This window comes from Ranitomeya variabilis, chromosome 4, assembly GCF_051348905.1.
Source record: "Ranitomeya variabilis isolate aRanVar5 chromosome 4, aRanVar5.hap1, whole genome shotgun sequence".
Lineage (NCBI taxonomy): Eukaryota > Metazoa > Chordata > Amphibia > Anura > Dendrobatidae > Ranitomeya > Ranitomeya variabilis.
In genome coordinates, this window is record NC_135235.1 from 495,949,233 (window position 1) to 495,962,339 (window position 13,107).

A 13,107-nucleotide genomic window follows, 5' to 3' on the forward strand; every position below is an offset into this window, starting at 1 on the left:
CTATCCACCACAGAATCCACCCCAGGGCAGTCAGAAGGTTCCACATGACCCGAAGAAAAACGAGGGTGGAAACCAGAGTTGCAGAAAAACGGCGAAACCAAGGTGGCGGAACTAGCCCGATTATTAAGGGCAAACTCAGCTAACGGCAAGAAGGTCACCCAATCGTACTGATCAGCAGAGACAAAACACCTCAAATAAGCCTCCAAAGTCTGATTAGTTCGCTCCGTCTGTCCATTAGTCTGAGGATGGAAAGCAGACGAAAACGACAAGTCAATGCCCATCCTACTACAAAAGGATCGCCAGAATCTGGAAACGAACTGGGATCCTCTGTCTGACACAATATTCTCAGGGATGCCGTGCAAACGAACCACGTTCTGGAAAAACACAGGAACCAGATCGGAAGAGGAAGGCAGCTTAGGCAAAGGAACCAAATGGACCATCTTGGAGAAGCGATCACATATCACCCAGATAACAGACATGCCCTGAGACACCGGAAGATCAGAAATGAAATCCATGGAGATATGTGTCCAAGGTCTCTTAGGGACAGGCAAGGGCAAGAGCAACCCGCTGGCACGAGAACAGCAAGGCTTAGCTCGAGCACAAGTCCCACAGGACTGTACAAATGACCGCACATCCCTAGACAAGGAAGGCCACCAAAAGGATCTGGCCACCAGATCTCTGGTGCCAAAAATTCCTGGGTGACCTGCCAACACCGAGGAATGAACCTCGGAAATGACTCTGCTGGTCCACTTATCAGGCACAAACAGTCTGTCAGGTGGACAAGAATCAGGCCTATCAGCCTGAAATCTCTGCAACACACGTCGCAGATCTGGAGAAATAGCTGACAAGATAATACCATCCTTAAGAATACCAACAGGTTCAGCGACTCCAGGAGCATCAGGCACAAAGCTCCTGGAAAGAGCATCGGCCTTCACATTCTTTGAACCTGGTAAATACGAGACAACAAAGTCAAAACGGGAGAAAAACAATGACCAGCGGGCCTGTCTAGGATTCAGGCGTTTAGCAGACTCGAGATACATCAGATTTTTGTGATCAGTCAAGACCACCACACGATGCTTAGCACCCTCGAGCCAATGACGCCACTCCTCAAATACCCATTTCATGGCCAACAACTCCCGATTGCCCACATCATAATTTCGCTCCGCAGGCGAAAACTTCCTAGAGAAAAAGGCGCAAGGTCTCATAACAGAGCAACCAGGGCCTCTCTGCGACAAAACGGCCCCTGCTCCAATCTCTGAAGCATCCACCTCAACTTGAAAGGGAAGCGAGACATCAGGCTGGCACAAAACAGGCGCCGAAGTAAACCGACGTTTCAACTCCTGGAAAGCCTCCACGGCAGCAGGAGCCCAATTAACCACCTCGGAGCCCTTCTTGGTCATATCCGTCAAAGGTTTCACAATGCTAGAAAAGTTAGCGATAAAACGACGGTAGAAGTTAGCGAAACCCAAGAACTTCTGAAGACTCTTAACTGACGAGGGCTGAGTCCAATCAAGAATAGCTCGGACCTTGACTGGGTCCATCTCCACAGCAGAAGGGGAAAAAATGAACCCCAAAAAGGGAACCTTCTGTACACCAAAAAGACACTTTGAGCCCTTGACAAACAAAGAATTTTCTCGCAAAATTTTAAAGACCATCCTGACCTGCTCCACATGCGAGTCCCAATTATCAGAAAAAAACAGAATATCATCCAGATAAACGATCAGAAATTTATCCAGATAGTTCCGGAAAATGTCATGCATAAAGGACTGAAAAACTGAAGGGGCATTAGAGAGCCCAAAAGGCATCACCAAGTACTCAAAATGACCTTCGGGCGTATTGAATGCGGTTTTCCATTCATCCCCTTGCTTAATGCGCACAAGGTTGTACGCACCACGAAGGTCTATCTTGGTAAACCACTTGGCACCTTTAATCCGGGCAAACAAGTCAGACAACAGCGGCAAAGGATACTGAAATTTGACAGTGATCTTATTTAAAAGCCGATAGTCAATACAAGGCCTCAAAGATCCGTCCTTTTTAGCCACAAAAAAGAATCCCACACCAAGAGGGGAAGAAGACGGACGGATGTGTCCTTTCTCCAGAGACTCCTTGATATATGAACACATAGCGGTATGTTCAGGTATCGACAGATTAAACAGTCTTCCCTTAGGAAATTTACTGCCTGGAATCAAATCTATTGCACAGTCACATTCCCTATGAGGAGGCAATGCACTGGACCTGGACTCGCTAAAGACATCCTGATAATCAGACAAGTACTCCGGAACTTCCGAAGGCGTAGAAGAAGCAATAGACACAGGCAGGGAATCCTCATGAATACCACGACAGCCCCAACTAGACACTGACATAGCCTTCCAGTCAAGGACTGGATTATGGGTCTGTAACCATGGCAGCCCCAAAACAACCAAATCATGCATTTTATGTAGAACGAGAAAACGTATCACCTCGCGGTGTTCAGGAGTCATGCACATGGTAACCTGTGTCCAATACTGCGGCTTATTTTCTGCCAATGGCGTAGCATCAATACCCCTAAGAGGGATAGGATTTTCTAATGGTTCAAGAATAAAACCACAGCGCTTAGCAAATGAGAGATCCATAAGACTCAGGGCAGCACCTGAATCTACAAACGCCATGACAGGATAAGATGACAGTGAGCAAATCAAAGTTACAGACAGAATAAACTTAGGATGCAAATTACCAACGGTGACAGGACTAACAACCTTAGATATACGTTTAGAGCATGCTGAGATAACATGTGTAGAATCACCACAGTAGTAGCACAAGCCATTCCGGCGTCTATGAATTTTCCTCTCATTTCTAGTCAGGATTCTATCACATTGCATCAAATCAGGTGTCCGTTCAGACAACACCATGAGGGAATTTGCGGTTTTTCTATCACATTGCATCACATCAGGTGTCTGTTCAGACAACAACATGAGGGAATTTGCGGTTTTGCGCTCCCGCAACCGCCGGTCAATTTGAATAGCCAGGGACATGGTATCATTCAGACCTGTGGGAATGGGAAAACCCACCATAACATTCTTAATGGCCTCAGAAAGGCCATTTCTAAAATTAGCGGCCAGTGCACACTCGTTCCAATGTGTCAGCACGGACCATTTCCGAAATTTTTGGCAATACACCTCAGCCTCGTCCTGGCCCTGAGACATAGCCAGCAAGGCTTTCTCTGCCTGAATCTCAAGATTGGGTTCCTCATAAAGTAAACCGAGCGCCAGAAAAAACGCATCAATATCAGCCAATGCCGGATCTCCTGGCGCCAACGAAAAAGCCCAATCCTGAGGGTCACCCCGTAAGAATGAAATAACAATTTTTACTTGTTGAGCAGAGTCTCCAGACGAACAAGGTTTCAGGGACAAAAATAATTTACAATTATTCCTGAAATTCCTAAACTTAAATCGGTCTCCTGAAAACAGTTCAGGAATCGGAATCTTGGGTTCAGACCTAGGATTTCTGGTAACATAATCTTGTATACCCTGCACACGAGCGGCAAGCTGGTCCACACTTGTAATCAAGGTCTGGACATTCATGTCTGCAGCAAGCTTAAGCCACTCTGAGGTAAAGGGGAAAAGAAAAAAAAAAATGAGAGAGGGAAAAAAAAAACTCAAAATTTTCTTTCTTATAATCCCACTTCTGCAATGCATTAAACATTTAATACTGGCCTGGCATACTGTTATGACCCCAGTGGACAGGGTCTCAGAGGAACGTGTAAGTATGCAAGATACAAAAATCCAGCTCATAGGGCTGTGGTAACTGGGTTGACCAAATAGCTACTCCTAACGCCAACACTAGAAGTAGCCGGGGATCATGCCTACGGTGATCGCTAGATGACTCGCGCCAGCCGGAGAATCTAATTACCCCTAGGAGAAGAAAACAAAGACCTCTCTTGCCTCCAGAGAAAGGGACCCCAAAGCAAGATACAAGCCCCCCACAAATAATAACGGTGAGGTAAGAGGAAATGACAAACACAGAAATGAACCAGGTTCAGCAAAGAGAGGCCAGCTTACTAATAGCAGAATATAGCAAGATAACTTATCTGGTCAACAAAAACCCTATAAAAATCCACGCTGGAGATTCAAGAACCCCCGAACCGTCTAACGGTCCGGGGGGAGAACACCAGCCCCCTAGAGCTTCCAGCAAAGGTCAGGATACAGATAGGAACAAGCTGGACAAAAACACCAAACAAAACAAAAGCAAAAAGCAAAGAAGCAGACTTAGCTTGAAAAACAGGAACCAGGATCAGAGGACAAGAGCACAACAGATTAGCTCTGATTTCAACGATGCCAGGCATTGAACTGAAGGTCCAGGGAGCTTATATAGCAACGCCCCTGAACTAACGGCCCAGGTGAGGATATAGAAAAAGACAGACGCTCCAGAGTCAAATCACTAATGACCACTAGAGGGAGCAAAAAGCAAAATCACAACACAGGAGATCCTGCATTGCTTAATGTAGATGCGTTTTTTCTGGCGCTTGGATTGCTTTATGACAAACCGAATTCAGTGGATCAGGCAGAGAAAATCTTGCTAGCTTTGTGTCAGGGTCAGGATGAAGTGGAGATATAATGTCAGAAGTTTAGAAAATGGTCTGTGCTTACTCAATGGAATGAGTGTGCACTGGCAGCAATTTTTAGAAAGGGTCTTTCTGAAGCCCTTAAGGATGTTATGGTGGGATTTCCCACGCCTGCTGGTCTGAATGAATCAATGTCCTTGGCCATCCAAATTGATCGGCGTTTGCGCGAGCGCAAAATTGTGCACCATTTGGCGGTGTCCTCTGAGCAGAGGCCTGAGCCTATGCAATGTGATAGAACTTTGACCAGAACTGAACGGCAAGAACACAGACATCAGAATAGGCTGTGTTTTTACTGTGGTGACCCCACTCATGCTATCTGTTATGGACCTGGTGGTTAGGTGCACCAGGAATGACCTGATAGTTAAACACGGAATCGGGACGAGCTCTAGGGAAATGGGAACTCTGCTGACCGCAAACCCTACTCCTATCAACACAACTAGAAATAGCCGTGGAGCGTGCCTGACTCTGCCTAGACGCCTCTTCACAGCCTAAGAGCTAACTACCCCTAAAGAAAGGAAACAAAGCCTCACTTGCCTCAGAGAAATTTCCACAAAGGTAAAAGCAGCCCCCCACAAGTATTGACTGTGAGTTAAGAGGAAATCACAAACACAGGATGAAATAGGCTTTAGCAAAGAGAGGCCAGTCTAACTAAACAGATTGAGGATAGAAAAGGGATCTTTGCGGTCAACACAACAAACTACAAAAACCACGCAGAGTGTGCAAAAAATACCCCCGCACCGACTCACAGTGCGGTGGTGCCACTCTGCACCCCCAGAGCTTCCAGCTAGCCAGGCAGTTTCATGATAGCAAGCTGGACTAGAACTTAGCAAGAAAAACCATAAGTAACAAATGAACAAGCCAGAACTTAGCTTTTGCTGGAGTAGACAGGTCCTTAGAAAGATCCAGGAGAGATCTGAACCAGTACTAGAACATTGACAGCTGGCATGGAGTAACGATCTGAGTGGAGTTAAATAGAGAATCCTAGCCTAGCCCTAAATGAGGGCAGCTGGGGAAGGAATCTCAGAACCAGCAGCTCCCCTCACAGCCACCAGAGGGAGTCCAAGGACAGAACTCACCGAAGTACTATTCATGACCACAGGAGGGAGTTCGAGAACGGAATTCACAACAGCTATCTCTGATTGCCCTAAGCGCACTAAGCGGTTCGCTAAGTCTGTCACCATTGGTACTGTACAGCCTAAATTTCTTTTGTCTGTTACTCTGATTTGCTCTTTGTCATCCTACTCGATTATGGCATTTGTGGATTCGGGCGCTGCCCTGAATTTGATGGACTTGGAGTTTGCCAGGCGCTGTGGTTTTTTCTTGGAGCCTTTGCAGTATCCTATTCCATTAAGGGGAATTGATGCCACGCCTTTGGCCAAGAATAAACCTCAGTACTGGACTCAGTTGACCATGTGCATGGCTCCTGCACATCAGGAAGATATTCGCTTTTTGGTGTTGCATAATTTGCATGATGTGGTCGTGTTGGGTTTGCCATGGCTACAGGTTCATAATCCAGTATTGGATTGGAAATCAATGTCTGTGTCTAGTTGGGGTTGTCAAGGGGTACATGGCGATGTTCCGTTGGTGTCAATTTCTGCTTCCACTCCTTCTGAAGTCCCTGAGTTTCTGTCGGATTACCAGGATGTATTTGATGAGCCCAAATCCAGTGTCCTACCCCCTCATAGGGATTGTGATTGTGCTATAAATTTGATTCCTGGTAGTAAGTTTCCTAAGGGCCGACTTTTCAATTTGTCTGTGCCAGAGCACGCCGCTATGCGGAGTTATATAAAAGAGTCCTTGGAGAAAGGGCATATTCGCCCGTCTTCATCACCGTTGGGAGCAGGGTTCTTTTTTGTGGCCAAGAAGGATGGTTCTCTGAGACCCTGTATAGATTACCGCCTTCTCAATAAAATCACGGTCAAATTTCAGTACCCTTTGCCTCTGCTGTCTGATTTGTTTGCTCGGATTAAGGGGGCTAGTTGGTTCACCAAGATAGATCTTCGAGGGGCGTATAACCTTGTGCGTATTAAACAGGGCGATGAATGGAAAACAGCATTTAATACGCCCGAGGGCCATTTTGAGTACCTGGTAATGCCATTCAGGCTTTCAAATGCTCCATCTGTGTTTCAGTCCTTTATGCATGACATCTTCCAAAAGTATCTGGATAGATTCATGATTGTATATTTGCATGATATTTTGGTCTTTTCGGATGATTGGGAGTCTCATGTGAAACAGGTCAGAATGGTATTCCAGGTCCTTCGTGCTAATTCCTTGTTTGTGAAGGGGTCTAAATGTCTCTTCGGAGTTCAGAAGGTTTCCTTTTTGGGCTTCATTTTTTCCCCTTCTACTATCGAGATGGATCCTGTTAAAGTTCAGGCCATTTATGATTGGACTCAACCTACATCTGTGAAGAGCCTCCAGAAATTCCTGGGCTTTGCTAATTTTTACCGTCGCTTCATCGCTAACTTTTCTAGTGTGGTTAAACCTTTGACTGATTTGACAAAGAAAGGTGCTGATGTGGTGAATTGGTCCTCTGCGGCCGTTGAGGCTTTTCAGGAGCTGAAACGTCGTTTTTCTTCGGCCCCTGTGTTGCGTCAGCCAGATGTTTCGCTCCCTTTTCATGTCGAGGTTGATGCTTCTGAGATTGGAGCAGGGGCTGTTTTGTCTCAAAGAAGTTCTGATGGCTCTGTGATGAAGCCATGTGCCTTCTTTTCTAGAAAGTTTTCGCCTGCTGAGCGTAATTATGATGTTGGCAATCGGGAGCTGCTAGCTATGAAGTGGGCATTCGAGGAGTGGCGACATTGGCTTGAGGGAGCCAAGCACCGCGTGGTGGTCTTGACGGATCACAAAAATCTGACTTATCTCAAGTCTGCCAAGCTGTTGAATCCTAGACAGGCTCGATGGTCGCTGTTTTTCTCCCGTTTCGATTTTGTGGTCTCATACCTTCCAGGTTCTAAGAATGTGAAGGCGGATGCCCTTTCTAGGAGTTTTGTGCCTGATTCTCCAGGAGTCCCTGAGCCGGCTGGTATTCTCAAAGAGGGGGTAATTCTGTCTGCCATCTCCCCTGATTTGCGGCGGGTGCTGCAGGAGTTTCAGGCTGATAGACCTGACCGTTGTCCAGCGGAGAAACTGTTTGTCCCTGATAGATGGACTAGCAGAGTTATTTCTGAGGTTCATTGCTCGGTGTTGGCTGGTCATCCTGGGATTTTTGGTACCAGAGATTTGGTGGCTAGGTCCTTTTGGTGGCCTTCCTTGTCACGGGATGTGCGTTCTTTTGTGCAGTCCTGTGGGACTTGTGCTCGGGCTAAGCCCTGCTGTTCTCGTGCCAGTGGGTTGCTTTTGCCCTTGCCAGTCCCGAAAAGGCCTTGGACGCATGTTTCCATGGATTTTATTTCAGATCTTCCTGTCTCTCAAAGGATGTCTGTCATCTGGGTGGTTTGTGATCGCTTTTCTAAAGCTACGTTCACATTTGCGGCCAGCGCCGCAGCGTCGGGCGCCGCAGCGGCGCCGCATGCGTCATGCGCCCCTATATTTAACATGGGGGCGCATGGACATGCGGCGCACTTGCGTTTTGCGCCGCATGCGTCGCTGCGGCGCCCGCGTCGGGGCGCAAAGGACGCAGCAAGTTGCATTTTTGCTGCGTCCAAATTCAATGAAAAAAACGACGCATGCGGCGCAAAACGCAGCGTTGTGCATGCGTTTTGCTGCGTTTTTGTTTGCGTTGTGCGCTGCGGCGCCGACGCTGCGGCGCACAATGCAAATGTGAACGTAGCCTAAGATGGTCCATTTGGTACCCTTGCCTAAATTACCTTCCTCCTATGATTTGGTGCCATTATTTTTTCAACATGTGGTTCGTTTGCATGGCATTCCGGAGAACATTGTGTCGGACAGAGGTTCCCAGTTTGAATCTAGGTTTTAGCGGTCCTTTTGTGCTAAGATGGGCATTGATTTGTCTTTTTCTTCGGCTTTCCATCCTCAAACAAATGGCCGAACTGAACGAACCAACCAGACTTTGGAAACCTATCTGAGATGCTTTGTTTCTGCTGATCAGGATGATTGGGTGACCTTCTTGCCATTGGCTGAGTTCGCCCTTAATAATCGGGCTAGTTCGGCTACTTTGGTTTTGCCTTTTTTTTGCAAGTCTGGTTTTCATCCTCGTTTTTCTTCGGGGCAGGTTGAGCATTCTGACTGTCCTGGTGTGGATTCTGTGGTGGACAGGTTGCAGCAAATTTGGACTCACGTAGTGGACAATCTGACGTTGTCCCAGGAGAAGGCTCAACGTTTCGCTAACCGCCGTCGTTGTGTTGGTCCCCGACTTCGTGTTGGGGATTTGGTTTGGTTGTCTTCTCGTTATGTTCCTATGAAGGTTTCTTCTCCTAAGTTTAAGGCTCGTTTCATTGGTCCTTATAAGATTTCTGAAATTCTCAACCCTGTGTCATTTCATTTGGTCCTTCCAGCTTCTTTTGCCATCCATAATGTGTTCCATAGGTCGTTGTTGCGGAGGTACGTGGCGCCTATGGTTCCCTCCGTTGATCCTCCTGCTCCGGTGTTGGTTGAGGGGGAGTTGGAGTATGTGGTGGAGAAAATTTTGGATTCTCGTATTTCGAGACGGAAGCTTCAGTACCTGGTTAAGTGGAAGGGCTATGGTCAGGAGGATAATTCCTGGGTTGTTGCCTCCGATGTCCATGCTGCCGAGTTAGTTCGTGCCTTTCATTTGGCTCGTCCTGATCGGCCTGGGGACCCTGGTGAGGGTTCGGTGACCCCTTCTCAAGGGGGGGGTACTGTTGTGAATTCCGTTCTCGGACTCCCTCCTGTGGTCATGAATGGTACTTTGGTTAGTTCTGCTCTTGGACTCCCTCTGGTGGCTTCGAGCGGAACTGCTGGTCACTGAGGCTGGCTTATCAGCTGCTCTCGTTTATTGCTATGCTGGCTTCCCTATTTAACTCCACTCAGATCGTTACTTCATGCCAGCTGTCAATGTTTCAGTATTGGTTCAGATCTCTCTTGGACTTCTCTGAGGACCTGTCTACTCCAGCAGAAGCTAAGTCTTTGCTAGTTCATTTGTTGTTACTGCTTCCTGAATATATTTCTTAGTACTGCTAATTTCTAGTCCAGCTTGCTATCATGATATTCCTTTGCTAGCTGGAAGCTCTGGGGTTGCAGAGTGGCACCTCCACACCGTGAGTCGGTGTGGGGAGTCTTTTTGCTTACTCTGCGTGGTTTTTTGTAGTCTTTTGTGCTGACCGCATAGTTCCCTTTTCTATCCTCTGACTATTTAGTTAAATCTGGCCTCCTTTGCTAAAACCTGTTTCATTCCTGTGTTTGTGACTTTCCTCTTAACTCACAGTCAATATATGTGGGGGTCTGCCTTTACCTTTGGGGAATTTCTCTGAGGCAAGGTAAGGCTTCTATTTCTATCTTTAGGTGTAGTTAGCTCTTAGGCTGTGAAGAGGCGTCTAGGGAGAGTTAGGTACGCTCCACGGCTATTTCTAGTGTGTGTGATAGGAGTAGGGTTTGCGGTCAGCAGAGTTCCCACTTCCCCAGAGCTAGTCCCGATTTTGAGTTTACTCATCAGGTCATTCCGGGTGCTCCTAACCACCAGGTCCATAACAGCAAAGTATTGCTATATATAGCCCATTTCATGGTCTTCTACAAACACCTGCTAGAGGTTGGTATTCACAGGTTTTCCTGTCATGACAATGATGAGGTTTTCTGCAGGACTCGCACTGTAAATGCCGCTGTGAGAGAAGGACAGCAGCATGTAACAGGTTATCAGCTTCAGGCACAGCTCAGCTTTATTCATGGCTGTTGGAAACAGAGGATGGCTGAGCAACACAACCATCATCTGCTGAGAAAGAGGCAGGCTCAAATCTTGAGCCCACTCCATTCATTCACTACTGATGGCGCTCATCGTTATGGGATCAAGTTAAAAAATCTGTAAAATTGCAACTTGCTTATAAAATCAATTTAACTCCCATTAAAAATTCTCTTCATTCTTGAAAACACAAGGATTTATTTTTCTGTACAGCTCAATACCTATGTTATGTCAGTATTCACCTACATTAATGGGTAGATGGGCAGCCTGAAGCTGAAGCTAACTTTCATTATTTAATGAATATATGTAAAATGGTGTCAACAAAAGTGAAAAAAGCTGGGGGTATGTGGTTTGCTGAGGGCCGGGAGCGGCTATGCTTCTACTGAGCTCATAAACAGCCTTCAAAAGAAGCCACAACATCAAGCATTTTGTGGGGGGGGGGATTATTTTAGCACCTAATGTGCTGAAGATTCCCAGAATTATGGCAGATCAACAATATGGAAGGAAATTCCCTTGATTAATGGAGAATCAAGCTTTTTCAAAGCTGGTTGGGAAGCAGCTGAAGGCCACAAGGCCTGTCTTCATACTATCAGCTGCATCACAGAAACAAATGAATGGACCTAGGCCTGCAAAGAAAAACCTTAATTCAGCCCATTCCCATGGAATACAAGGGTCCCAGGACAAGAAGAGTACAGCTGTGCTAACTAATGGACAATGTCAGAGAGACACAATGCAGAGGAACAGACTTGTGATATGAGACAGGAGACTGAGGCTACCGCTCACCCTGAGTCTGTGATCGACAGGGGAGAGTGAGTGGCCGTGGTTATACCTACATAAAGTGTAGAAGACATGCTCCAGCATCACTGTCCCCAAACTGGAGACAAAAACTTATCCCCGTACCTGATCCCTTCAGACCTGTCTTGTCAATGAAGGGAGACATGCATGGGAGCGTAGAGCACAGAAGCTGGGGAGAGACAGGATGTAGAGGCATAGTCTCTATAGAGCAAGCCGGAGGGTACCACAGCTGAGTGCCTCCTGACGAGAATGGATAAGAGGCAAATAGGTGATAAATGGACCAATGAAGAGAATTTGGAGACAAATACCAGGAAGGGATTGTCTTCCTGTCGGAGATATGAGTCCATAGATAGTGACTGTTCACAGCAAGAGAGTGTCCGGGAACTGTCAGTGGCATTCACAGACCACTATTTCAGTATAAAACCTTGTTTCTCCAGCCAAATAACTCCTTAATGGGTTAAGAACAATAAAGGAGTAGAGAATTAATGGAGAGTTATAGGGAGTTTAATCCCTTATAAAGAAACACCTATCTATGCTTCCCCTGAAGTATGTCCAGATGAGGAGCAGTCAGAATCAAATGATCATAATTCCAATTCTTTAGATAATGAAGAGAACTCAAAAAGGGTGTCTCCCACTTGTCAATCCCATGCTGAATCTAATCAAAATACTGACACAATGGTTTTAAATCTACAATAGAGAAATATAGAATCAGCAACCTTACAAACCAAGGGTTTAAATTATACTAATACATACTCCATCTTCTTCTGACTCAATTCAATCTGAATACCCCTTGGACATGTCAGATTCAAGCTCTGAAACCTCAAGAGGCATCCAATCACAAAATAATTATAACAAGTCTAATGGTTGTCAGTCATCTGAGGTAATGAATAATTATTTAATTAAAAACATACAAGCCACAAATGAACCTGTAATGGAAGAGTTTGAGGAGAATTTGCAATGCTCTACTTCTATCCCTTGAATGTCGTTCCATCCGAGCTCAAGTTAATAATTTAGACAGTACTTAACTAACCGAGAAGGTAATTTTCCTCACAAAACTACGACAGCAACCGATGAAGTTAGCCTTATTGAAGCAACTCCATCCGAGACATTCATTAAGGATATATTTTTGAAGGTCAAAATATATCTTAAAAAAAAAGTCTTGATTCACATAGTTTAATTACATCCTCTGAAATTACAAAAACAAAAGTAAGAATCGATAAGGTAGAGAAAATCTAAAAAGACAACACAAAATCATGCGGAGACGGCAAACTCAATTCTTTACAAAGGGAAGTCTCATCTTTTAAAGCTCGGATATCCAATTTTGAAGATATTTCTAGAAGGAACAATTTGAAAATATTCAATTAGATAGCTTTATCATCAAAATGGTAGCTCAACTAATTTCAAACATATAGAACGATAAGATAGTCGCCAAGGCTTATAGAATCACAAAGCCTCATTACATCTATCCTGATATTCCAAGAGATGTTATAGTCACCTTCGACTCCTTTCAAACAAGAAATAGCCTAATAACATTGACTGGGAACTCAAAAAAACTATTGGCCCTTTATAATTTCATCTCTTTATTTAAAGATCTATCAAGAGACACTTTACAAGCCAGGGAATCTCTACAACAAACTACAGAAGAACTACTTTGTGTGGGAATAAGGTACCGTTGGTTCGAAGCAGCAACTTTGCAGGTCAATTTAGGAAGCAAGACTCATTTAATTTCTTCTACAGAAGGACTAAATCTTCTATGAACATTAAAACTGTAAAATATCTCAAACAAGTCTAATCCCAATGCTAATTAACATCAACTGGAATAAAATCCTAGTGTCTCTCCTAGTAATTTACTCAAGTCATCACAGAATACATTGTAGCTAAAATCTATGGATTATAT